This window comes from Monodelphis domestica, chromosome 5 (assembly GCF_027887165.1).
Source record: "Monodelphis domestica isolate mMonDom1 chromosome 5, mMonDom1.pri, whole genome shotgun sequence".
NCBI classification, from domain to species: domain Eukaryota; kingdom Metazoa; phylum Chordata; class Mammalia; order Didelphimorphia; family Didelphidae; genus Monodelphis; species Monodelphis domestica.
Window position 1 is genome coordinate 239,736,357 of NC_077231.1, and position 27,447 is coordinate 239,763,803.

Here is a 27,447-nt window from a genome sequence, read left to right on the forward strand (position 1 = left end):
AGGCATAGACTAATGCTATAAACTAAAGTAAAGTCAAAATGGATACATTATTTAGGACTATAGAATGATATCTATTTATAGATTCTGGAAGCACACAAGAGTTACCTATCAGAACTCTGGATAAGATAGTAATATAGGTCAAAACAAGACATAGAGAACATGAGGTGTATTACAGATAACTTTGACTACATTAAATTAAAAAGTTTCTGCACAAACAAAAACAATGCAACTAAAATTAAAAGGCAAGTCATAAATTGGGGGGGGGAAATCTTTATAATAAGCCTTTCTGACAAAGGATTCATTTCTCAAATATATAAAGAACTGAATCAAATCTATAAGAATACAAAGCATTTTTCAATTGACAGATTGTCAAAGGATATGAACAGGTACTTCTGAGATGAAGAAATTAAAACTATCCTTAGTCATATCAAAAATGCTCCAAATCACTATTAACTAGAGAAATGCAAATTAAAACAACTCTAAGGTGTAATCTCACACTCATCAGACTGTCTAAAATGACAGAAAAAGGAAAATGACAAGTGCTGGAAATGCTGGAAAACTTGGAAAGACATAAAATGATGCAAAGTGAAGTGAGCAGAAACAGGAGAATGTTTTACTCAGTGATAACAATAATGTATGATGATCAACTATGAATGACCTAACTATTATTAACATAGCAAGGACTTAGGACAATTCTAAGAGACTCATGACAAAAAGAAAAATGATATTCACTGCCATAGAAGGAACTAATGAAATCCAAATCCAAATTGAAACATATTATTCTTTATTTTTATTTCCTCCATGAATTTTTCTCTAGTTTAAGCAATATATGTCTTCTTTCATAACATGACAAACAGAGAAATGTATATTATACAATAATATATGTATGGCTTATAACATATTTCCTACCTTCTTGGGGAAGGGTGAGGAGTGAGAGAGGGAAAAAGAATATGGATTGCAAAATAAAAGAAAACAAACATTAAGAAATTGTATTGACATGTAATCTGAAAAAAAGTTTTAAAAAGTATAAATTAAAAAATCAGCCTCTAAGATTCCACACTGGTGAACTGTTCAAGAATAATTTTTTTCTTTCCATTGCTGTTTCTATGCCATTCATTTCTGATCTTATGTGTGACTAGTAAAATTGTGTAATCTACCTTCCCTGAATCATTTTTCACTAGACCAGGTGACTATCATGATGTATTTGCATCTTTAACTCTTCTACATTTTAAAACTTTTTCTTGTATATTTTGAGTAGCAAAGTGGCACAATAGAGTGTTAGACCTGCCCATGAAGATCTGAGTTCAAATCCAGACTCTGACACTTCCTGACTTATTACACTGGGGAAATCATTTAACCCCTGTTTGCCTCAATTTCCTCATCTATAAAATGGAGATAATAAAAGCACCTATTTCCCAGGGTTATTGTGAGGATAAAATGAGATAAAAATTGTAAATTGCTTATCATGATGCCTGGCACATAGTGTTATATGAATATTAACTATAATTATTATAATGTTGTAAATGAAAATTTCATAAAGTGCAAAGCAGCATTTGGTTCTAATCTTATTATTAATTTTGGGAGTTCATGGTTATACAACCAAATAAGTGGGGTCAGAGGAGGCAACAAATAACTGGAAAATCACCCACTGAATTAAGATGATTCAAGTTGTTCAAAGTAATAAATTTTAGCTCTGAAGTAAAGACCTGAACTGAGGACATAGATGACTATATTTTAGCTTTCAGAAAACCCTGAGATATATAATCAATTTTTATATCAATGATGCCTAGAAGAATAAGTAGAACTTTTTCACTTGTGGGGAAAAAGTTTGGAAGATTAGGAGTCACGCTAAAGCAACATAGAAGAGAATCTAATCACAGGCGTAGTCACACGTGAAGTGGAGATGGCATAGTCCTCATCCTTATGAGGTTAAAGAGGGTCTAGAAGTGTCATGATGACAAGACCCTGAACATGGGAGCTTCACTCTCATTCAGTATGGGATGGCAGAGGACAGATAGGCATGGAAATACTAGTCATCATAGGAAGGAAATTTAGCTCCACAGATGTTGATTCTCTGGATCAAAGTCCCATGCATACCACACTTGTTAGGCTAATGATAGATGGTACCTATTTTTCACAAGGGTTAAAGATACTTGTAAGATATAAAGTCAACTTATTTTATATAGAGACAAACCTGATGAGTAACTGTGAAGTGATTAATATGTGCCATGCACTACCTGCCCTAATTTAAAAGTCACTGCAATGGACAGCTAGGTGGCTCAGTAGCTAAAGAATCAGGCCTAGAAATCAGATGTCCTGGGTTCAAATCTGGCTTTGAACACTTTCTAGCTGTGTGACCCTGAGCAATTCATTTAACCCCAATTTCCTTGCCATTACTGCTGTTCTGTCTTGGAACCAATAGTCAGCATTGATTCTAAGATAGAAAGTAAAGGTTTTTTGAAAAAGAGATATAAAGAAAATCATTACTGTTCCCTAACTATCCCATAGCCTTGCCTTATTATGAATTCTAAAATTGCCACATTATTCATTCCTTTGAGATAAGGTGTTAAAGGCTGTAGTTAAAATTTATTATTTTTAATTTGAAAATTCTTATTTAAGTAATTTAGAATCTTTTTCATGGTTACATGATTTATGTTCTTTCCCTCAACTCCTCCTATCCCCCTCCCATAGCCAATGTGCAATTCCACTGGGTTTCACATGTGTCAATGATCTAGACCCATCTCCATACTATTGATATTTGCATTAGGGTGATCACTTAGAGTCTATATCTCCAGTCATATCCCCATTGATCCATGTGATCAAGCAGTTGTTTTTCTTCTGGATTTCTATTCCCACAGTTCTTTCTCTGGATATGAATAATATTCTTTCTCATAAATCCCTCAGAATTGTCCTGGTTTATTGTGTTGCTGCTAATAGGGATGTCCATTACATTCAATTGTGCCACAGTGTATCTGTCTCTGTGTATAAGGCTCTCCTGGTTCTGCTGCTTTCACTCTGCCTCAATTCCTGTTCATTACAGTTCACATGGAATTCTTCCAGTTCATTATTTCTTTTAGCAACATAGTATTCCAACACTAACAGATACCACAATTTCTTTAGCCATTCCCCTTTCTAAGGGCATTCCCTCATTTTTCAATTTTTTGCCACCACAAAGATCACAGCTATAAATATTTTATGTCTATTTCCTTATTATCTCTTTGGGGTAGATCAAAGGGCATCAATTCACAACTCCACCAGCAATGCATTAATGGCTCAATTTTGCCACATCCACTCCAACATTTATTAATTTCCTTTGCTGTCATGTTAGCCAATCTGCTAGGTGTGAGGTGACACCTCAGAGTTGTTTTGATTTGCATTTCTCTAATTATAAAACATTTAGAACACCTTTTCAAGTGCTAATTGATATTTTTTATTTCTTTATTTGAAAATTGTCTATTGATGTCCCTTGCCCATTTATCAATTGCGGAATGGCTTGCTTTTTTTGTACAATTGATTTAGCTCCTTATAAATTTGAGTAACTATACCTTTGTTGAAGGTTTTTGTTATAAAAATTTTTTTCCTGAATTTGTTGCTTCCCTTCTAATTTTGATTGTATTGGTTTTGTTTGTACAAAAACTTTTTAATTTAATGTAATCAAAATTATTTATTTTACATTTTATAATATTTTCTAACTCTTGCTTGGTCTTAAAATCTTTCCTTTCCCAGAGATCTGACATACATACTATTCTGTGTTCACCTAATTTACTTATAGTTTCCTTCTTAATGTTTAAGTCATTCACCCATTCTGAGTTTATCTTGGTGTAGGATGTTAGATCTAATCTCTCCCATAATGTTTTCAAATTTTTCCAACAGTTTTTGTCAAATAGTGGATTTTTGTCCCAAAAGCTGGGCTCTGGGTTTATCATACACTGTGTTGCTGAGGTCATTTACCCCAAGTCTATTCCACTGATCTTCCCTTTTGTCTCTTAACCAGCATCATATTGTTTTGATGACTACTGCTTTATGGTATATTTTAAGATCTGGTACTGCTAGGCTCCCCTCCTTCATATTTTTTTTTCATTATTTCCTTTGATATTCTTGATTTTTTGTTCTTCCAAAGGAACTTTGTTATAATTTTTTTTCTAATTCAGCAAAAAAAGTTTCATGGTAGTTTGATAGGTATGGCACTAAATAAGTAAATTAATTTGTGTAGCATTGACTTTTTTGTTATTTTAACTCATCCTACCCATGAGTAATTAATGTTTTTCTAATTGTTTAGATCTAGTTTTAATTGTGTGGAAAGTGTTTTGTAGTTGTCTTCATATAGTTCTTCTATTTGTCCTAGCAGATAGATTCCTAAGTATTTTATATTGTCTAGGGTGATTTTAAATGGAATTTCTCTTTTAACACTTGCTGCCAGGATGTGTTGGAAATATATAGAAATGCTGATGACTTATGTGGGTTTACTTTGTATTCTGCAACTTGCTAAAGTTGTTGATTATTTCCACTAGCTTTTTAGTTGATTCTCTAGGATTCCTTAAAATCATAATATCATCTGCAAAGAGTTTGTTCACCTCATTGCCTATTTTAATACCTTCAATTTATTTTTCTTTTCTAATTGATACTGCTAGTGTTTTTGGTACAATGTTAAATAATAGAAGTGATAATGGGCATCCTTTTTTCACTCCTGATCTTATTGGGAAGGCTTCTAATTTATCCCCATTGCAGATGATACTTGCTGATGGATTTAAATATATACTGTTTATTATTTTTAGTAAAATAATTTTCCTATACTTTCTACTGTTTTTAAAAGGAATGATTGTTATATTTAGCCAAAGGCTTTTTCTGCATCTATTGAGATAATAATGTGATTTTTTGTTGGTTTGCTTGTTGATATGATCAGTTATTTGAATGGTTTTCCTACTATAGAACAATCCTTGCATTCCTGATATAAATCCCACCTGATCATAATGAATAACCCTCATGATCACTTACTGTAGTCTTTTTGCTAGTGTTCTATTTAAGATTTTTGCATCTATGTTTGTTAAGAAGATTGGTCTGTTGTTTTCTTTCTCAGTTTTTGATCTACTGGACTTTGGTAACAGTACCATATTTGTGTCATGAAAGAAATTTACTTCTTTGCTTATTATGTCAAATAGTTTAAATAGTATTGGGATTAATTGTTCTTTGAATGTTTGATATATTTCACTTGTGAATCCATCAGGCCCTGGGGATTTTTTCTTATTGAGTTCTTTGATGGTTTGTTCAATTTCTTTCTCTGATATGGGATTATTTAAGTATTCTATTTCTTCTTTTGTTAACCTAGACAATTTTAATTTTTTTAAATTTTCATCCATATCATCTAGATTGCCATATTTGTTGCCATGTAATTAAGAAAATAGTTTTTAATAATTGTCTTAATTTCTTCATGAGAGGTCTCCCTTTTCATCTTTGATAATGTTAATTTTGTTTTCTTCTTTCCTTTTTTTATTAGATTAACCAGATCTTTATTGATTTTATTTGTGTTTTTTAAGTACCAGCTTCTAGTCTTATTTATTAATTCAATAGTTCTTTCAGTTTCAATTTTATTAATTTCTCCTTTAATTTTTAGGATTTCCAATTTAGTTTTTATCTGAGGATTTTTAATTTGTTCATTTTCTAGTTTTTCTTTTAATTTGTATGCCCAATTAATTGATCTCTGCCCCCTATAACTTGTTAATATATGCACACAAGGATATAAATTTCCTCCTGAGAACTATTTTGGCTGCATCCTATAGATTTTAATATGATGTCTCATCATTGTCATTCTCTTCAATAAATTATTAATTGTTTCTATGATTTGTCCTTTAATTGATTTTGGAGAATCATATTATTTAATGTCTGATTCATTTTTGGTTTGCCTCTCCATGTACCCTTGCTAATTATTATTTTTATTGCATTATGTTCTGAAAAGGTTGCATTTATTATTTCTGCTGTTTTGTATTTGTTTGTCATGTTTTAATTCTCAAGTACATGGTCAACCTTTGTGAATGTACAATGTGCTTCTGAAAAAAGGTGTATTCCCTTTTGTCCCTATTTATTTTTTTCCATATATCTATTAACTCCAATTTTTCTAAGTTTTCACTCACATCTCTTACCTCTTTCTTGTTTATTTTTGGTTTGATTTATCTAGATCTGATAGAGGCAGATTCTAATATAGTTTTACTATCTATTTCCTCTGCTTAAGCTCCAATCCTTTCTCCTTTAAATATTTGGATGCTATATCATTTGGTGCATGCATGTTGAGTACTGATATTTCTTCATTGTCTATACTGCCTTTTATCAAGATGTAATTACCTTCCCTATGTCTTTTAATCTGATCTATTTTTATTTTTGGCTTTGTCAGACATCATGATTGCAACTACTGCCTTCTTTTTCTCAGTTGAAGCCCAATAGATTTTTCTCCAGCCTTTTACCTTTACTCTCTGTGTGTCTACCTGCCTTATGTGTGGTTCTTGTAGACAATATATGGTGGGATTTGGGTTCTAATCCACTCTGCAATTTGCCTCTGTTTTATGGGTGAGTTCATCCCATTCACATTCAGAGTTATGATTACCACCTATGCATTACCCATCATTTTGATTTCATTTCTTAGTGCAGCCCATTCTTCTTTCAATATTTCCTTCTACACCAATGTTTTGCTTTTAATCAGTCCCCCTAATATCAACTCTAATTTAATTTCCCTTTCCACCCCCCCTCTCTTCTTATTCCCCTTTTATTTTTCTTTAGAGTCTATTAAATTCCTTCCCCCTCTCTTTCCTTCCCTTTTTATACTCCCTGCTCTTCCCCTTGGTTTTTTCCTCTCAACTTCCTTGTAATCTAAGATTTTGATACCCCAATGGATCTAGATGCTTTTCCCTCTCTGAATTGATTCCACTGAGAGTGAGGTTTAAGTATTATCTATCAGCACTTTCTTCCTCTCCTTCTTATAATAGTATTCTTCCACTCCTCCTCCCATGCACCTCTTTATATGGTATAGATTATCCTATTTTTCTTAATCCTTCAAGTTTCTCTTGATGCCATCTTCTATTCCCTCCTCTTTTCTTTTTTTTTTGTCTATCAGCTTAAACCACTTAGTATCCAAATCCCTACCTGTGAATAATTCTTCTAACTACTATAATAGGAAATACAATTTTTGACAGTTACAAATAACATTTTTCCATATAAGAATGTAAACAATTTGACCTTACAGAAGCCCTTTAAAAAAAAGAAAAAAAATCCCCTCTCTTCTTATTTTTTCATGTTTCTCTTGATTTTTCTATTTGGACATCAAATTTTCTCTTTAGTTCTGGTCTTTTCTTTATAAGTATTTGGAACTCTTCTATTTTGTTAAATGCCCATACTTCCCCCTAGAAGTATATAGTCAATTGATGGGTAGGTGATCCTTAGTTGTATACCCAATTCTCTTGCCTTTCTGAATATCGTATTCCAAGCCTTGTGCTACTTTAGTGTGGAGTCTGCCAGAACCTGTGTACTCCTGATTGGTGATATCTTGATATCTGAATTGTCTCTTTCTGGCTTCTTGTAAAATTTTCTCCTTAGCTTGGAAGCTCTTAAATTTGACAATTACATTCCTGGGGTTTTCTTTTGATGATTTAATGTAGAGGGTGATCTGTGGATTCTTTCAATATATATTTTGCCCTCTTGTTGAAGAACATCAAGAAAATTTTCTTGGATAATTTTTCATAGTATGATGTCATGGTTTCTGTTCATTTCCAGGTTTTAAGCAGAACTATCATTCTCAAATTGTCTCTTCTAGACCAGTTTTCCAAGTTAATTGCTTTTTTAATGAGATATTTAATGCTTCCTTCTATTTTGTCATTCTTTTGACTTTTCTTTATTAATTCTTGCTTACTTATGAGATCATTAGCTTCTACTTGCCCAATTCTTGCCTTTAAAGGTTGGTTTTCAGCTATGATCTTTTGATTTTCCTTTTCAGTTTGGTCTATCTGCTTTTCATGGCTTCCAGCTATTCAATTCTGTTCTCAAATTTGCTTAGCATTTCATTGGGTTTCTGGGCTTCTTTTTCCAAGTGGCAGATTTTCTTTTAAACTGTTATTTTCTTTTTGAACTATTTCCTACCTTTATTCCCAAATTTCTCCTATCTTTCTAAATTGGTTCATGATCTCAAATCTGAGCTCCTCAAGAGCTTGTGACCAATTTCCATTTTTTTGAAGGTTTGGACATTTTTACTTGTTTGTCATCTTCTGTCTCCTCTGTAGGCTGGAATTTTTCTGCATAATATAAGGTCAAGGTTTTTTCTTGTTTTTGAGGGGTAATTCTGGGCTGTAGTTCTGTATTTTTGGTGGCCATTGCTTTGTTCCTTCCCAGTCAGAAGTCTGAGTGAGGGGGGCAGCTGGGTAGCTCAGCAGATTGAGAGCCAGTTCTAGAGGCATGAGGTCCTAGGTTCAAATCTGGCCTCAGACACTTCCCAGCTGTGGGACCCTGGACAGGTCACTTAACCCCCATGACCTAGCCCTTACCATTCTTCTGTACTAATCAATACACAGTATTGATTCCAAGATGGAAGGTAAGTGTTTAATAAAAAAGAAATCTGAGTGAGGAAGGTGGACAATCTTTGTATTGAACTCCAGAGAGGTTTTTGCCCTGAGGCAATTTTTCAAATCTCCACAGTGTCCTCTATGTGAAGCTTCTCTCTACCCAATCTCCATGCCTAATCACCACATTTCCTCAGCCTCCTGGGGTCCCAAGTCTCGCTGCTCTCAGGGGTAAGTCTGTTTTATCCTCAGCCAGCCCCCTCAAAGAACCTAGAGGTTTCCCTGTGCTTGCTCCGTCTCTAATGCTATAAGTGGAGTGGGGAAGGGGTAATAGGCTTGTGCTTTGGTGGAAGTAATTTTGCCTCATTTTAGCATGGAAATGCCCAAACTCTGCCTACCTTCAATGCTGCACCCTACAGTTGAGTCCCTTCACTCATCTGATCTTGGTTATTGTACTTTTTAGGCATTTTATATTCAGTTGGTGGAGATGAGAGGAAAAGCCTTGCTTCTACTCTGGGACCATCTTAACATGGAAGTCACATGTAGTAAAAATTTTAAAGAATGAACATAGTGTAATACAGAATTACCTTCAGATTCTGGAAAATAACCTACATCCAAGTCAAGCTTCCGGCACAGTACCTATATTACTATGGGCAAATCAACTTCTCAGTGCCCCCAAACCACTCTCCAAGATAGGGATTCTTACCCAGGTTTCTATGAACTTTCTTTAAAAGAAAATTTAATAACTAAATTTCTTTTTTAATCCCTTACCTTCCATCTTAGAATGGATACTAAGTCTTTTTCCAAAGGTAGAGATCCTTAAGGGCAAGGCAATTGGGGTTAAGTAACTTGCCCAGGGTCACCCAGGTAGGTAGTGTCTGAAGCTAGATTTGAACCTAGGACCTCATATCTCTAGAACTGGCTTTCTAGTCCCTGAGCCACCTAGCTGCCCCAAATAACTTTATTTCAATAAAATGCATCTCCTTAGTAATCCTTAACACAGTTCCTGAAAGATAGTAGGTGCCATGTAAGCACAAGGCAATTGATTTTGTGTATTTAAAACCATTATTCTGAGAAGGATTCTTCAGCTTCATCTGAAGACATAGGGGTTTCTGCACAGATAAAAGATTAAGAATCCCTGCTCTGAGACTAAGTTGCAAAGCAGATGCCTGTCTTCATTGTAGAGAGAGAGTCCCTTACCTAGGGTTCACTTATTATTTAGTTATTGTCATGTCCACCTGTTCTTAACCCTAAGGATTTTGTCCATAAGGTTTTATTGACAAATATACTTGGGTCATTTGCCATTTCCTCCTGCAGTGTGTTCCCATTTTACAGATGAGGAATTGAAGCAAATAGGAATTAAGCGATTTGCCCAGGGTCACACAGCTAGCAAGTGTCTGAGGCCAAATTTGAACTCAGTCATTTCCAGGCTCAGGGCTCTATTGACTACACCATTTATATAATCACAAGATCACTCCAAGAAGAAAAATCGTATAAGCATTAAATTTTTATCACTAAAATCTCAACTTCAATTGGTTATTCATAGATCTGAGAGATGAAACATGGGTTAGGGATATTTTCATCTAATGAGAGGATAAAGGAAGAACTGAGATATCTAACCCCAAGAGAGGGACCACAGTGGAAGGTAACGTGAGGGTACTGGGAAGTAACATTTGAATCCAATCCAACAATAGTTTTTACATTTCGATTTCCCCCAATTTCATGTAAAAATAGTTTCCAAAGTTTTTAAAAGAATTTTAAGCCTCAAATTCTCTCCTTTCTTCCCCCCCCAACTGAGATGATAAGCAATCTGATATATATATATTACATATGCAATCATGTAAAACATTTTTCCATATTAATTCTTTTGTGAAAGGAAACTCAAACAAAAACAATTAAGTAAGAAAATTTAAAAACAGTAAGTTTGCTTTGGTCTGAATTCAGGCTTTTTCTCTGGAAGCAGATGGCATTTTTTTATCATAAGTCCTTTAGGATTGTTTTGGATCATTGTATTGCTGAAAATAGCTAAGTTGTTTACAGTTGTTTATTGTCCAATATTCCTGTCACTGTATACAATGTTCTCCTGGTTCTGCTTATTTCTGTGTATTACTCTCCTTCCTATTTCCCCCTCTTTAGTTTCTGACCACTACATCCCCCAACTTGCCATCTTTTCTATCAGCCTCATCCCCTTCTCTTTTTCTTCTACTTTCTTGTAGGGTAAGATAGACTTCCATACCTGATTGATGGTGTATGTCCCTCCTGCATTGAGCAAATTCTGATGAGAGTAAGGTTAAAATGCTCACCTCCCAACTTCCCCCATCCTCCCCTACACTGGAAAAGCTCTTTTATGCTTCTTTTATGTGAGAAAATTTACCCTGTTCTATTTTCCCCTTCCCCCTTCTGCCAATGCATTCCTCTTTCTCATGCTTTAATTTAATTTGGGGTTTTTAGATATCATTCCATCATGTTCAATTCACTCCCTTACCCTCTATCTAATTATATAACTTCTAACTTCCCTAATAATGATAAAGTTCTCAAGAGTTACACGAGGGGTCAGAGTTAATATGGCCACTTAGAAGGTGTAAAAGTCCAGACCTTTATGAAAACTCTTCTACACAAATCAGAAACAAAGTGCATCCAGGTATGAAATTCAGTCTTTAAAAATTAGAATCCAACAACTAGAAGCAAATGATTTCACGAGGCAACAAGAGTCTATCAAACATAAAATAATTTTAAAAATTGTGGAAAATGTGAAACACCTCATTGATAAAATTATAGACTGGAGAAAACAGATCCAGAAGACTCAATTTAAGAGTTTTGACCTACTGGAAACTCATGACAAAAGAAAAAGCCTGGAAATCATTCTACAGGAAATTATCTAAGAAAAATGTCCCAATATTCTTGAACAAGAGGGGAAAGGGAAGATTGAAAGAATGCACAGATCACTATGGTAGAGGCATGGAGAGAGAGAGGACTTGTAAGCCAAGATGCAAGAACCAAGGCTGGGGACTTGTCTGTCAATCAAGAAGAAAGTTCCAAATAGAATGTTCCAAGGAGTTGGCAGTTGAGCCTGACTGAAGGGGAAGAAGCTGAGAACTGATCCCAGTAAGTTTTTGTCCATGGGTGAAGGACCCTTGTAGCGCTGGCCTGGATTTGTGCTTTCGGATCAAGGGGAAACATCTGCTCTCTCTGAGATTTGACTGACCAAGATTTGGAGGAAAGCCAAGCTGAAGGAGAGACTTTTCTTGGTGGCTTTGTGAAAAAGAAAGAAGATTTTAAACAGTTGTCCTCCATCCATCTCTCTAACTGTCTCTCTGTCACAGTTTGTGACAAGACTGACTATTTCCATAACCCTCCTAAATTCTCCTTGGTCTCCTTTAGGGACACCCTCATCCCTCTTACCTCAGTTTCCCATCCTGTTTCCCAATAAACCCCCTGACTTGAAAAGGAAAAGGAAAGAATATATTTATAGTTCACTCTGGAGAGAGGGAAGAAGCCAAAGGCTTCAAGAAGAAACTGGGAGGCAAAGGGAGGTGAAAAGGAGGGGCAAAAGGGAAGAGGAGGTTAGGAAATAGATTGACACATCAGCCATCAGTATGGATCAGTAGGCAAACACCAGAGCAATCCCCTGCACCAGCATTCCCCTGTAGCAGTATCCCCTTGTTGCACCATCTAGCAGCATCCTTGTGGCAGTATCTTTCCCTATCTCTTTGGTACCTCTACCTCCATTGTAACTAAGTACCATCAGGTGTGTCCCCATATTTAGTAGCAGCTCTCTCTAGTCATAAGCCAGGGTACATCAGTCACTGCAACCAGTAATAGTGTCAATCAGATCATCTCTTCTATTTCAATTGGCACCTCAGTTTGACTGAACTCTACAGATCCCTGGTAAAGAAAAGAAAATAACTATGTTCAGACAAGTGGTTTTTGGAATTGTGATTGTGGCAGCAATTGCCTGCTTTTGGGTTTACCACATTTTATACAGTAGGATAACCCAAATGGTAGTGGAAACCATGGATAATGTTAGTAACATTACACTGAATATTTTACAAATGCCATTTCAACATGAACTGGTTCTCTGGCAAGTCCTGGCACAAGTATATGTAATCCTTATGGCTGTGTTGCAGACTCTAACCAAGTGAAGAAAGTATTCAGATTTGTAGTACCCCTTAAGGCAGAGAAGATTATGGCCATTCATACCAACTTAGACAAGATGATTAAGGCTGTATTTGAACAACTGATCAAGGAAAAATGATTAGAACTAGTTTTGGGCAAGGACAATGGACAAACAGAGAATGCACCTCAGAAAACTGAAGATGGCAATGAAAATGAGAACAAACCTACTAGTGACCCTGAGAAAATCTGTCCTTTGGAGGAAGTCACCAAGCTAACCACTAATGCTGGTGTGATACACTCAAAAGCCCATAGACAATTTACTCCCCAGGAACTTGAGTCCATAAAGAGCGGTTTCCCAAAATTTGTGGACAATCCCTTTGAATCCCACAAGGAGCTTAAACGGGTATTCAGGATCTTTGATCCGGACTTCAAAGATGTCGAATTCCTGTTGTCTGAGCTGTTCAGCCCCCATGAACAGAGACAATTTTTGGAGAAGACTAGATCTGACAACAATTTGACTAGCTGGCCAACTGTAGATCAAACTGGAGATATGGACTTTGCAAATCCAGCAAGTCCTACCTGAAAAAATCCAGGGAGGATTTTTTACAGGCCATTAAGCAATGCTGTTCTAGACCAAATGCATGGGCCAAGTTTGACAAGATCAGGCAGGATAAAGGGGAACATCCTGCCACATACATAGACCATCTATCAGAAATGGCAGCGTCCATCTTAGGTCTAGAAGCCGACACTGACAAGATAGCTGGCCACGTTCATAGATAATTTCTGAGGTGATGCACACCCAATTTGAGAATATTTTTCAAGAACTATTTCCCCAAATATGACTTGGTTTCCCTAATTGAATTGAGAGAGGCTGCAAGTTACCTATTTGAAAACAATTAAGATCAGAGTAAGGAAGTTCAAGACATGAAAGATAAGTTAGAGAGGACTGAAAATGATTTGAAACAACAGGAAATTGAGGAAATTAAAAATTTGAACATGGTTAGGACTTACATGACATCTAGTCAAAAGAAACCTAGTTACAAGGGAAGACCAATGCAAAGAGAAACTAGGGAGTGTTTCTTTTGTCACCAGAAAGGGCACTTGATTAGAAACTGTTTTTTGAAGAAGAAACATGAGAGTAATAACAGAGACAAACATAATGCAGAAACTAGGTACAAGAAATCCACTTCTTGATCATACTACAAGTTAAAGTCCTCACAGTAAGCTCCTGATTTGAATGAAATGCAACTGGCTATAAAAACTGGAGCAAAGCCAAAGTATTCAGATATCATTAGAAGAGAGTTATGAAGCCAGGCCCATAAGATGTATAATGTGACACTTGGAGGTAGAAGAAATAGTGAGGAAGAGGCTGCAGTTAAATATAGTAGAAGAAACTTGGGAAATAGTGTAAAATTGGTACAAGAAAGTGATTCTGTGAATGATAGCCATTGCAATTCAGCAAGACAAAGGCTGAGACAGATTAAAGAAAATGAGGCAGAAATTAATTAAATAACATCTCAAATTGCAAATAAGATTGTGGAAAATTCAGACAAAGAAACTTCTTTTCTGCATGAGTTTGCACAGGAATTTAGAATGATGTACATATGTAAATTTGTATGGACACATGTACTTACTAAGTTACTAACAAGTTAACTTTTTAGAGTCAGTTATTAATATTCTAACTACTAACGATAGTAATAGTCTAGTGAATTTGTCCAAGTCTTAGGAAGTAGAGGCATAGAAGTTCAGAAGCACAGAAGTTATATTGCATTATATTGTAGGTTAGCATTTGTTAGTGTTGGGAAATTTTTCTTAGTGACTATATAGACATTAGGATAAGACATTTGCATGTTCAATATGTTGACATTGTTGAGATGATTTGAATGTTGTTACTTGATTTGTTATGGAAAATATGTTCATGTAAATTCCCCTACCTAAACCATTTTCCTATCCCACTCTTAGCTTAGCATTTAGGTAGTTAGAACAGCTAAAATGAGTTTAGGATTTTGTTATTTCTGTGTAGGTAAGAGCATATTTCAGATAGCAGTGGGTTAATAAATAGATAAATGAAAAAATATTAAGGTAAGTATCATTGAAAAATGCAAGCTGCATTTTTTTCATGTGATAGAGACTTCAAGAGAGAGAGATTTTGCAGGACAAACCAAGATGCAAGAAACAACCTGGGGATCTGACCTGCCTGTCAATCAAGAAGAAGGTTCCAACAGAATGTTCCCAGGAGAGGCAGTTGGGGGTCTGACCACAGAGAAGAGAAGCAGGATCTTGGACTTTTGATTCTGACTCTGGTTTTGGGAGTTGAAGCTGACCAGGAGAGAAACTGGAACTTTGGTTTTGTTTCTCTCTGAGAGTTGAGCCTGACTGAAGGGGAAGAAGCTGAGAACTGATCTTGGTTAGCTTTGGTCCATGGGTGAAGGACCCTTGTAGGGCTGGCTTGGATTTGGGCTTTCTGATCAAGGAGAAACCTCTGCTCTCTCTCTGAGATTTGACTGACCAAGAGTTGAAGGAAAGCCAAGCTGAAGGAGAGACTTTTCTTGGTGGCTTTGTGAAAAAGAAAGAAGATTTTTTTTTTGAAACCCTTACCTTCTGTCTTGGAGTCAATACTGTGTATTGGCTCCAAGGCAGAAGAGTGGTAAGGGCTAGGCAATGGGAGTCAAGTGACTTGCCCAGGATCACACAGCTGGGAAGTGTCTGAGGCTAGAATTGAACCTAGGACTTCCCATCTCTAGGCCTAGCTCTCAATCCACTGAGCTACCCAGCTGCCCCCAGAAAGAAGATTTTAAACAGTTGTCCTTCATCCATCTCTCTAACTCTCTCTCTGTCACAGTTTGTGACAAGACTGATTATTTCCATAACCCTCCTAAATTCTCCTTATAATCTAGGGAAACTCTCATCCCTCTTACCTTAGTTTCCCATCCTGTTATCACAATAAACCCCTTACCTGAGAAAGAAAACTAGAGTATTTTATAGTCCACTCAGGGCGGAGGGAGGAAGCCAAAAGGCTTCCAGAAGTGGGTGGTTAAGAGAGGGAGTGAGGGAGGAAGAGGGAGGAGGAGGTTAGGAAATAGATTGATCCACTAATCATCAATAGGTATCAGTAGACAGACCCCAGAGCATTTCCTTTTAGCAGTATCCTGTGGCTCCATAGCTCTCTATCTCTGTAGTACCTCTACCTCCATTGTAACTAAGTTCCATCAGGTGTGTCCTCATATCAGCAGCAGTTCTCTAGTATCAAGCCAGAATATAGTCAGTCACTGCAGCAACAAGAAAAATTTCACAGATTATCTTTTCTATTTCAATATCTTCTGTATTTAATCTGCACTTGACAAAATGCTGAATGTTATAGCCAAATTCAAGAACTACCAGACCAAGGAAAAGATACTATAAACTGCTAAGAAGAAACCATTCAGATACCATGGGACCACAGTTAGAATAACATAGGACCTGGCTGCATCCACACTAAAGGACAGGAAGTCATGGAATATAATATTCCAGAAAGCAAGGGAACTGGGTCTACAACCAAGAATCAACTACCCAGAAAATTTTATTATATTCTTGCAGTAGAAAATATGGTCATTTAAAAAAATAGAAGACTTCCAAGTATTCATAAAGACAAGATCTGATTTAAACCTAAAATTTGATGCCCAAATATAGAACTCAAGAGAATCACTGAAAGGTAATTAAGAAAGGGAAAAAAGTGAACAAAAAAAAATTTTAAGGGACCTAGTAAGTTCAAATGATTTGTATATCTATAAGAAAATATGATATTGGTAACTCTTAAAAATTATTATTATCATCAGTATAGCTAGAAGAAGTATACTTAGAGGGGAAATGACAAACTTTAGGATAAAATGCCAAGTATATATATATACATATATAAACTAAGAGTAAAAAAGAGGATAATTCTAAGAGAAATGGGGAGATAAATAAAATAGGGTAATTTTATATTTCATAAAGGAGCACATGGTGGGGAGGGAGGGAAAAGACCAACACAATGGAAGGGCAAAAGAGGTTGGAGACAGTCTCCAAGAAAATTTTAATCATTATGGTAGGAATGGTCAGAAAGGTTCAAATGGAAGGAAAACCTAAAACTCCAAATTCAATCATCATCATCGCCATCATCGTCAATCAACAGCATCATCAATGTCATCAGCATCCAGCTCCTCAATGTCACCATCAACATCAACATCAAGATCTAACTATCTATATTTGCCTGACCCAGGAAAGATTTTTGCTGAGTGGCCTACCCTAATAACATACTATGCAGAGTACTGTAAAAATTAAATTATTTTTCTAATAATAAAAATATTGTGTTTTATGATGTTTATTAAGGATTATTAGAAAATCAAGGAATAAAGAAGATACAAAATAAAAACCATGTGCCCGTTCATTTAAAATCACCGCATTTACCTTACCATTATAGTTGCTGCATCATTTGCAAAGGAAGAGAGTAGCGCATGGGAGGTGTTACTTCTAGTTAAATACCAATTGTGATCTCACCAACATGGAGACTCAGGAGAGATTATAGGGAATTCTGGGAAGTATAAAGGTCTTCTGGGTAATGAAGTCTAAGTTTAAAAATCTCCATTTATCCAGTACTAAATGAGAGCCAAAAGAGCTAAACTCTAGGCTTGAATGCCACTGTGTCCTTTGGGGATAAAAAGAAAGCCTTCTTTTTCCTGGACTCAGTTTACTCATTTATGTATGAGTGAAGCTTACCTGGACTCTGCATTGAGGTAATCAATTAAATAAAAAACTAAACCAAGTGTAAATAAGAAAATAAAGAGTATAAGAATCATCTTCCCAAGTAGATATGTAAATAGTTTAACCTTATTGAATATCTTATGATTTCTCTTTTCTGTTTACCGTTTGATGTTTCTTTTGGGTCTCATATTTGAGAGTCAAATTTTTCACTCAGCTCCATTCTTTTCATCAGAAATGTTTGAAAGTTCAATATTTCATTGAAAACCCATTTTTCCCCTGAAGGATTGTTCTGAGTTTTGCTTGGTAAGTGATTCTTAGTTGAAACCCTAGCTTCTTTGCCCTCTCAAATATCAAATTCCAGACTCTCTTGTCTTTTAATGTAGAAGCTGCTAAAGCTTGTGTTATCCTGACTGTAACTCCATATTTGATTTTTTTCCTTTTTAGCTACTTGCAATATTTTCTCTTTGACTTGGGAGTTTTCAGATTTGGCTATAACATCATTGGGATTTATCCTTTTGTGATCTGTTTCAGGAGGTGATCAGTGGATTCTTTCAATTTCTATTTTGATCTCTGGTTTTAGAATATCAGGGCAGTTTTCCTTTATAATTTTTTAAAAGTTAATGTCTAAGTTGTTTTTTATCAAGACTTTCAGGAAGTTTGATACCTCTCCTATATTTATTTTCCAGGAAATTTGTTTTTCCAAGAAGATATTCCATGTTTTCCTCTCTTTTTTAAACTTTTGAAATTGGTTGTATCTTATGTCTCCTGTAATAATTAGTTTCCACTAGTCCAATTCTAATTTTTTTAAACCCTTACCTTCTGTCTTGGAGTCAATACTGTGTATTGGCTCCAAGGCAGAAGAGTGGTAAGGACTAGGCAATGGGAGTCAAGTGACTTGCCCAGGATCACACAGCTGGGAAGTGGCTGAGACCAGATTTGAACCTAGGACCTCCCGTCTCTAGGCCTGGCTCTCAATCCACTGAGCTACCCAGCTGCCCCCAAATTCTAATTTTTTTGAATTATTTTCTTGAGTGAGCTTTTGTACCTTCATTTCCATTTGGTTAGTTCTACTTTATAAAGAGTACTTCTCTTCAGTGGATTTCTGTGCCTCTTTTACCAATTGTCCTAATCTGTTTATAAGGTAATTTCTTTAGCATTTTTTGTACCTCCTTTAGTAAGTTGTTGACTCTTTTTTCATCATTTTTCTGTGTCATTCATTTCTTTTCCCAGTTTTTCTTCTACCTCCATTATTTGATTCTTAAAATGCTTGTTGAGCTCTGCCATTAATTCTTTTCAGGCTTGGGACCAATTTATATTTTTGTTGGAGACTTTGGATACAACATATTGATTTTGTTGTCTTCTCCAGAGTTTGTGTTTTGGTCTTCTCTGTCACCACAATCACTTTATTTGTTAAATTTCCTTTTTTGCTCATTTTCTAGTCTTTTCCTTTTCTTTTAACTCAATCCTTACCCTACTACTTTCTATTTATATTATTTTAAATAAGTCCTTCAATCTCTCTGAGACCCAGTTTCCTAATTTTCAAAATGAGTTTGGGCTAGATAACTGCTGAGATTCTTTCCAAATCAAAATCTATGATCCTATATCATGTTGAAGTTCATGTCTTGAAAGAGCTCTACTGTGAATGACAGAGAATATCTAAGTTCCTAGTTCTAACATCAAATCAAATAAACAATTAAGGATATTATTTGGTTCATCATTAATGTATTCTACCAGTTCTTATCCCTCTTGCTAATAAATAATACAAGTGGAAAAAATTTTGTGTTTAAATTATCTAGATTATTTTTACCAGAAAATTCTTGAGAATCCTTTTATTTTTCCTATCTTTTAGAGATATATTGCTATAATGTAAAGAGTATGATCCAGAAGACATTTTGATTCTATCTTTGGCTCTCCAGCACTCCCTATATAATTACTAAGCAAGCCACTAAATTTCCCTGAGCCTCAATTATCTCGTTTTTAAAATATGGATAATCAACCTATGTACCTGACTCACATGCCTTTAGTGAGGGTCAATAATAATGTATGTGTCATGTAAACTATGAAGTGATATTCAAAAGTAAGCCAATTTTCCTTCTTTTTTCCCCTTGCTTCTCAAAGAGTATCATATTTTTATGATTTCATCTCCAGTGAGGAGCAATATCTGTTTCTTTTGCTAACTGTGCCTCTTAATCATTGTATAGAAGTAACACTAAAACAGAAATTAAAATAATGATGGTACTAATAAACTACTGGCAATAATACAAAGCTTAGTTATATTAGTTTCTCAGTCAGTACAGCTTGAGGAAGGGGCTGGTGTGCAGGTTGAGAAATGTGCTTAATGGGCTAGTAATAAAGAATGTTGAATTTTTAATTTATTTTGCCATCTGTGTATCACAGTCCTTCTCAACTATTGTGTTATGGCAACCTTCCCACTAGTCTGCTTGATTTCCAGAAAACAAGAGGGAGTATAGTTATGGCCAGGGTAAATGGGATAAGGTCCACCAGCACTGTGTTAGGGGGTGACTCCCACCCACTGGCTTTGTATGCACTATTCCTGAGATTACGTAGACACAGGATCTGAGTATTTCCCCTCTTTCTTCTCTTCTTCCTCCTTTCAATCTCCCATTTGTTCTGTTCTATATCTATGTTTCTCTCCTACTTACAAATGTAGCACTACTCACTGCATCTGCTTTCCTCCCAATCCATAAATTATACCAGTATACACAAGAGATACTATATTCTAAAACTGCTGTTCCAAATGTATACATGTGACATATATGTAAGAAGAAAATGGTAGAAAAGTTATGTTGTGTATTATTATCCCTCATATCAGATGACTATATATATAGATATATATGCATACATGTATATGTGTATATAGATACATTTGCAAAAATGATGATAAAGTTGAAGGCTAAGATATATACTTCGCAGAATGGTCAAGTCAGATTAAGGCACAAATGAAATGACTTGAATCTGTAAGGGGAAAAAAAGTTAATTATATAAAAAGGACTGGATTCTATTTAAAATAAAGTCACCAGGAAATTAATGTATTTCAAAAGGGATTTATTTATAATTTATTTGTATAGAAAGTATAGAAAGAGTGAAGTAAGAAAATCAGAGAGAGAATAGGGTAAGATATCTAGCCTAAGCACTAAGTAATTTACTACCAGCCCCTGGCTCAACATGGGCAGGGAGTTAGTCCTTAGGCCTCAGCAAAGCTGAGGACTTGGGGAAATCTCTCCTGAGGCTAGTCTCTTCAGAAAATACAATATGAAAGGAGTCAGCCTTTCACTCATCATGTCTCGGGTCCAGTCAGCAGATTCTCCACCAGCCTCCACTCCAAAGAAAGAAAAAAACTGTCATTAGAACTGATCTTGGGAAGTTGTCACTCTCTTTTAAAGACACTTTCCTTTGTGTCACTTCCTGTGCCTTCCCCTAATTTTTACATGGACAAATCATAGTCTAAAGCCTTGCTTAGGACTGCCCAGGAGGCAGTCAATCAATTCTGATTCATCACCCATTATTGCACACATGGGTCACAGACCTCCCATTTTATGATTAAGTGGGATGTTTACACATTGGGTGATTAAATCCAAAAAAAGGCAGGGTTTACAATTTAGGCTTCACAATTAGGGGATAGATAATTAATTTCATTTTCACAATCAGGTTAAAGTTAAATTTAATCTTCACAAATCATAGGAAGATTTGTTCTCAATCTAAGTTTGGTGAATATGACTTTTTGTTCAATACCTTTCTCCTATAACCATTCACAGGTGTTGAAGGTCAGACTGTAAAACCCTTACACTAAGTGGAAATTCCATTCCCTTAACAAACTGGTTGGTGTTTTCATTCACATTCATTGTTTAGCCTCTCCCAAAGGGCTCTCAGTATTCCTCACCTGTTCTATTATTATCCTTTTGGTAAGAAAATACCTCTAAATTTCTTTGTCACCTACAGATTCACTTAATAGCTTCTAAGTCTCTCACTTTACCAAGAACAATGTGATCATGTGGATATCAGCTTCTCTCCTAATTGCATCAGGGAGTAGAATTGACCAATCCCACCAGTATATATGGAAACTATGGTAGAATGGAAGGATTTAATAAAATTTAGATTTTTTTAAGATTTTGAATTGTGCTTCACTCTACAAAGCTCAAGAAGCATTATTTGTCTGGTTCTAGAAGGACTTTGTCCCTGAAGGATTATTGTCACATATACAAGAATTTAATAAATATACATATCATTTTTACTATTTCATCATGTTATATTGTACTGTACTATATTTAGACATATCCAACCTCCAAAAGGATCAGTTTAGAGAAGGGGAGAAGGACAGCTTTGAAAATTATGTATTGAATTTATTATACTTAAAAAGAAAAGCAAACTCTACATAACAAAGATCAGTTTTATGACAAGCCCTTCCTTTTTTCATCAGTGAATATGGAAATAATTAGTTTATCTAGTATTCATCAAGTTCAGAATAAAAAAATTAAATTCTCTTTTAAAAATCTGATTTTCAAGAAGTAACTAAAAGGGGGAGGGAGGGCAGTGACCCTTCACAGGAACAGATTTGCACTTAGTGTAAACCGCCTTACCTTTGCAAGAATGACCCCAAGAAAAGTTGTCTGCTGTAAGTGTGTTTTCAGTGTGATGGAGATATGCATTCACCTTTTTTATAACATAAAAATAGAATTCTGTTTTTAAAGTTTTCCATTTTAGTTAAGACACAAACAGTATAACAGAAAAATATTTAGTAACACAAAATTTAAGTAAGATCTGAAAAGTTAACACCTAAATTCAATTTGTCATCTTTTCTTCTAATTCCTGAAAAGTTTTCTGAATGATTAATTTTATTCATAGATTTTGATTAGACCTTTTACACAACCTAAGAGTAGAGTTGAAAGATATATCAGAGGTCATCTAATACAAACTTTATTTGAATCCTAGAACATCTCTAGGTATAGTGCTTTCTTTTAAATAAAGCAGCTACAGGGAGCATACTGAAACTTCTCATTCCATTTGTGACCTCTAATTGTTAAGAATTTCTTCTCTTTTTTGAATTAATAACTGCCTTTCTTTAATGGTAACTCATTGGTTCCTTTGTAAATCATCCTCCTCTTTTTAAAAAAGTGTTTTATTTTCCAAAATACATGTAATAACAATTTCCAACATACATTTTCTGAAATTAAAAGATCCAAATTGTCTCCCTCCTTCCCTCCCCTCCCCTCTGGCCTCCCTAGGATAGTAAGCAATTTAATCTGGGTTATATTGGATTGTCATACAAAACTTATTTCCATATTCGTCCTTGTTGTAAAAGAATACTCACATAAAGCCAAAACTTCCAAATAAAGGTACAAATAAAGTGAAATATAGTATGCTTTGATCTGTATTCAAACTCCCAGCAGTTCTTTCCCTAGAGGAGGATAGCACTTTTTATCATAAGTGCTTTAGAATTATCCTAGTCATATTGTTGAGAATATTGTTATCCTAGTCATATTGTTGAGAATAGCTAACTCATAACTCATAGTTGATCATCTTACAATATTGCTATTACTATTAACAATGTTCTTCTGGTTTTGTTTATTTCACTCTATCAGTTCATGTAGGTCTTTGCAAGTTTTTCTGAAATATTATCCTAGTCATATTGTTGAGAATAGCTAACTCATAGTTGATCATCTTACAATATTGCTATTACTATTAACAATGTTCTTCTGGTTTTGTTTATTTCACTCTATCAGTTCATGTAGGTCTTTGCAAGTTTTTCTGAAATATCCTGCTTATTATTTCTCATAGTATTCCATTACCATCATATACGACAATTTGTTCAGCCATTCCCCACTTGATGGACATCCCCTCAATTTCTAATTTTTTGTCCCTACAAAAATGGCTGCTCTGAATTTTTTGTATAAGTAAGTCTTTTCTCCTCTTTTTTATCTCTTTGGGATATGGAGCTAGTAGTGGTACTATTGGAACCAAAGGGTATGAGCAGTTTTTTAGCCCTATGGGCATAGTGCCAAGTTGCCCTACAGAATAACTAGATCCATTCATAACTCCACCAACAATGCATTGGTTGATACATGTAAAACCCAGTGGAATTGCTCATTAACTATGAGAGGAGAGTGGAGGGGATGGAAAGAACATGAATCATGTAACCATGGGAAAATATTCAAAATTGATTAAAGAAATATTTTTTTTAAAAAACAATGCATTAGTGTCCCAATTAGTGTCTCCTCTTAATTCAGAGTTATTTAACTTCCTGGAGGGTATATAGAGCTCTAGGAATCCAAAGCTGACTGTTTTTGGTTCCTTTTATGCTCTGTAATCAGTTTCCCTTTAGTAATGAAAGTATCATGCTCTGATAGTTCCCATAAAATCAAAAGAAAAACTGATTTATTTTACCACCTTACCAATTTGAGTCTTGCTTCTTTGCCAACACATGGCAGAAGCTAAAAGAATATACAGTCCCATGAATGTACAACTGAGACAGAATCAACTTATTTTGCAAGAGTGTATTAACTATATACTATGTGCTAGGTACTGTGCCAGATTCTAGAGCTACAAAAAGAAAAATTAAAATAGATTCTATCTTCTCAAGATTGACATTCTGCTGTGAATAAAGGCTCTCTGATCCCAAAATTCTCTTCTTCTCTTTCATTGGGCATGAAACATCCTAAGCTTTTTGTCTTTTATTTCTAGATTGTAATAAACTTAAATTTACATATAATAATCCCAATGAACACCAGCTCTAACTAACTGGATTAAAATTAAACCTGATTTCAGAACAGATTTGGGCAGAACTCATTCCTAAAATCCTTTTTTATACAATTCCATTTAAAGCAATGTAAAATAGAAAACTTACTGGGTTTTAACTCAGTTTTAACCTTGTTTTAACTCAATAATCCTTCAAAAAGCTTGATTTTTCACTCACCATATGAAAGGCACCTTGCCAGGCACACTGAGTACAAAAATGGAGTCCACATACACACATATAGTCCCTATCCTCAAGGAACTTAGAATTTAATATTGAGGCTAGTATCTGTCTCTAAATAAGTATTTTATACTGGAGAAATTAATAAGCATATATTAAGCACCTACTATGTGGCAGGTGCCATGATAGTCAATGGAGATACAAATATGAAAAAGATAGTCCCTGCCCTAAAGGGCTTACAATGTAATTTTATTCAAGAGGCAATGGGAAACCATTCAATCAAAAAGTATTTATAAACAAACTAAGTACCAGCCATTGTGCCAAGACCTCACAATAGAACAAAAGGCATAAAACAGTCCCTGTTCCTAAAGAGCTCACAGTCTAATGCAAACAGTTATGTACAAACAAGACATATATAAGATAAACCGAAGATAATAAACAGGAAAAGCACTGACATTTAGGAAAACAAGAAAATCTTACTTTATAAAGTGGGACTTTTTAAGCTGAAACTTGAAGGAAACCACAGAAGGCAGAAGAGAGATAAGAAGAGAGAATTTCTGTGACATAGTAGGATCTGTGTTTTAAGAATATCAGTTTAGCACCTGTGTGGAGGATGGATTGAAGGAAGAGACCTGAAAGAAAAAGATCACTTTAGAGATTACTATAATGGTTTAGTTGAGATTTCTGATAAGGGCTGAACTAGGGAGGTGGTTCTATGACTAGATATAGAAATGAATCCAGGAGAAATTGAGGAGGTAAAATAAAGAAGACTTGGCAACTGATCATATATGAAGGATGAGTGAAAGTGAGATTTTGAAAATAGATCTTAGGTGGTAAACATGGTGGTACCCTCAACAGAAATGAAGAACTTTGAAAGAAAGGTAGCTTGAAGGAGAAAAGATGATGAGTTCTGTTTATGCCAATAAAATATCTGATGGGAATGACAGAGAATGAGGGCAAAAACAGAGCTATAGCCAAACCATTTATCAATTAACAAGCATGTAATTGATGTAGCTATGTGACTCAGTGGATGGAGAGCCATACCTAGAGATTGGAGGTCCTGGGTTCAAATATAACCTCATATACTTCCTAGCTTTGTGACCCTGGGCAAGTCACTTAATTCCCATTGTCTAGCCTTCCTACTTTTCTGCTATAGAACCAATATACATAAGGTATTGATTCTTGGACTGAATGTAAGGGGGTTTAAAAAAGAATGTATTGAGCTCTTACTTTGTGCCAGGTGTTAGCTATTTTTGGCGATACACAGAAAGACAAACCACAGCCCTGCTCTCAAAGCGCTCACATTCTAATGAGGAAAACATCATAAAAATTATTTTACTTGTGCAGGATATGTACTTTTTTTCCAATTGAGGGTAGACTTCTAAAACCATAGGTTAAAGAAGTCTGAGATCCTCCAAATTCCATTTAGTCCCCTTTAAGATTAATAATCAAGTAGTTAAAATAATAATTAATTTAATACATCCTCTGCAATCCTCTTGGGAAAAAAAGATCATTTGGTTTGGAGTAGGACCAGTTCTGGCACACTGTAAGGTTAGAAAGGATCTAAAAAACTAACTCACAACAAGAGGTTAATGATTGATAGTGTGTTGTGTCTGTCAAAGGCATTTGCATTTTATTCTAGGAAAATTCCCAAATTCAAATGAATACTTTTTAAAACCATCTTTTCCTTTTAAGAAAAAAACATTATTTTCTTTCAATTTTATATTACCTTCACATCCAAAGAGATACTGACTCACTCCCCACACCTTAGAACCATCCTTAATTATCAAGAAGAAAAAAGGGAGCAAGGGAAGAAAGGAGAAAAGCATTTCAACAAAACTAGTCAACACATCAGCTGAATTTTGACAGTTAAATATAATGTTTTACACCCTCGGTCTCTTCATGGATGGGAAGGAAATGCATTTTCTCTCTTTTTTGGAAGAGAGTGGAATATCAAGCTTGTATAATTATTATAGCAATTTCCTTTTTTTAAGTTGTTGTTTTTTCCATTCACATTGTTATCCTCATATTGTATGCTGCTTTCCTGATTCTGTTTACTTCACTTTGCATCAATTAATATGTCTTCCCAAGTCTTACTGTATTCTTCAGAGTCATCATTTCTCACGTCACCAAAATACTCCTGTAGAATGATGTTTTAATGGTAGAATTCCAAGCATCAGTGACCATCTGGGAAGTGAAATCTGCTTGGACATGCATGGTAGTTTTCTATGGTACCCCAAATTACAGTTTAGCCCACTTCTTCCCCTTTTACATGTAAAATCAGCCTTTGCCAGAGGTTTTCAACTTTATAGGTTTGAAATGGAAGCCTCAGAAGCTTAGCTTCTAAGCCTCAAATATTCCTCGCCTATGTGATCTTTGAAGGTACTACAAAGAGCTAATTAGAAACAGAAAGGCAGCATCATTGGAAAAATGAACTCCTGACCATGTTCTCCCACATGACCCTATCTGTCAGTGAACCGAACTGGGCCAGGACCAAGACAATCCATCCTGTTTGTCATCAAGCCATATAAGTCTATCATGACTGTGGTTGGGAACAGGATGGTACCAAATGCACTCTTTGTATGTCACCTCAAAACGAGCCCAAACATTTTGCAGTGGAACAGATGGATGAAAATATACATCTGTGTGGCGATGATGAAGGAGAAGGAGGGAGGGAAGTAGTGCCTGGTCTTGATTAACATCTACTGGAGCCTCCTTGGAAATAAAACCGAGTCAGGGCTTTGAAAACATAGCCCTAAGTGATGGAAGGCAAATAGGCTTTATGTGGTCACCATTAATACAGAGAAGGAAACATTAAGAATAAGTGGCATTCTAAGTGACCAGAATTAAAATGAAAGAGCAAAGTGTGAGCAGAGACACTAAGCCTCACCCTAGTTTGATGAGAAATAAAGAGATGCTCTGAAGCATTAGAGGAACTGAAGATAAATATAAATCCCACCTATGGCATATTGCATCAAAAAGGAGCACTGGACTGGTGACTGAGAGATCTGGATTATGGTCTTGATTCAGCAACTGGCCTTGAGACACTGAACATTTTGCTTTATCTTTCTAGGCTGCAATTTACTTCTCTGTCAAGGTTGTTGTGAGGCTGAAATGTAGTAAAGACAGGAAAGTACTAGCATG

General features: G+C 35.4%; 1 long non-coding RNA gene across 2 annotated transcripts in view; it reads right to left on the reverse strand.

Annotated features, from left to right (window-relative positions):
- Positions 1–20,423: 20,423 nt before the first annotated feature.
- Positions 20,424–27,447, reverse strand: part of LOC103095425 (uncharacterized) — a 71,618-nt gene continuing 64,594 nt past the window's right edge. For both annotated transcript variants that reach the window (XR_473254.3, XR_001625108.2), the window contains 2 exons: positions 21,971–22,043; positions 20,424–20,712 (listed from right to left, as the gene is read on the reverse strand). This is a non-coding gene — a long non-coding RNA (uncharacterized LOC103095425). The remainder of the gene's footprint in view (positions 20,713–21,970; positions 22,044–27,447) is intronic.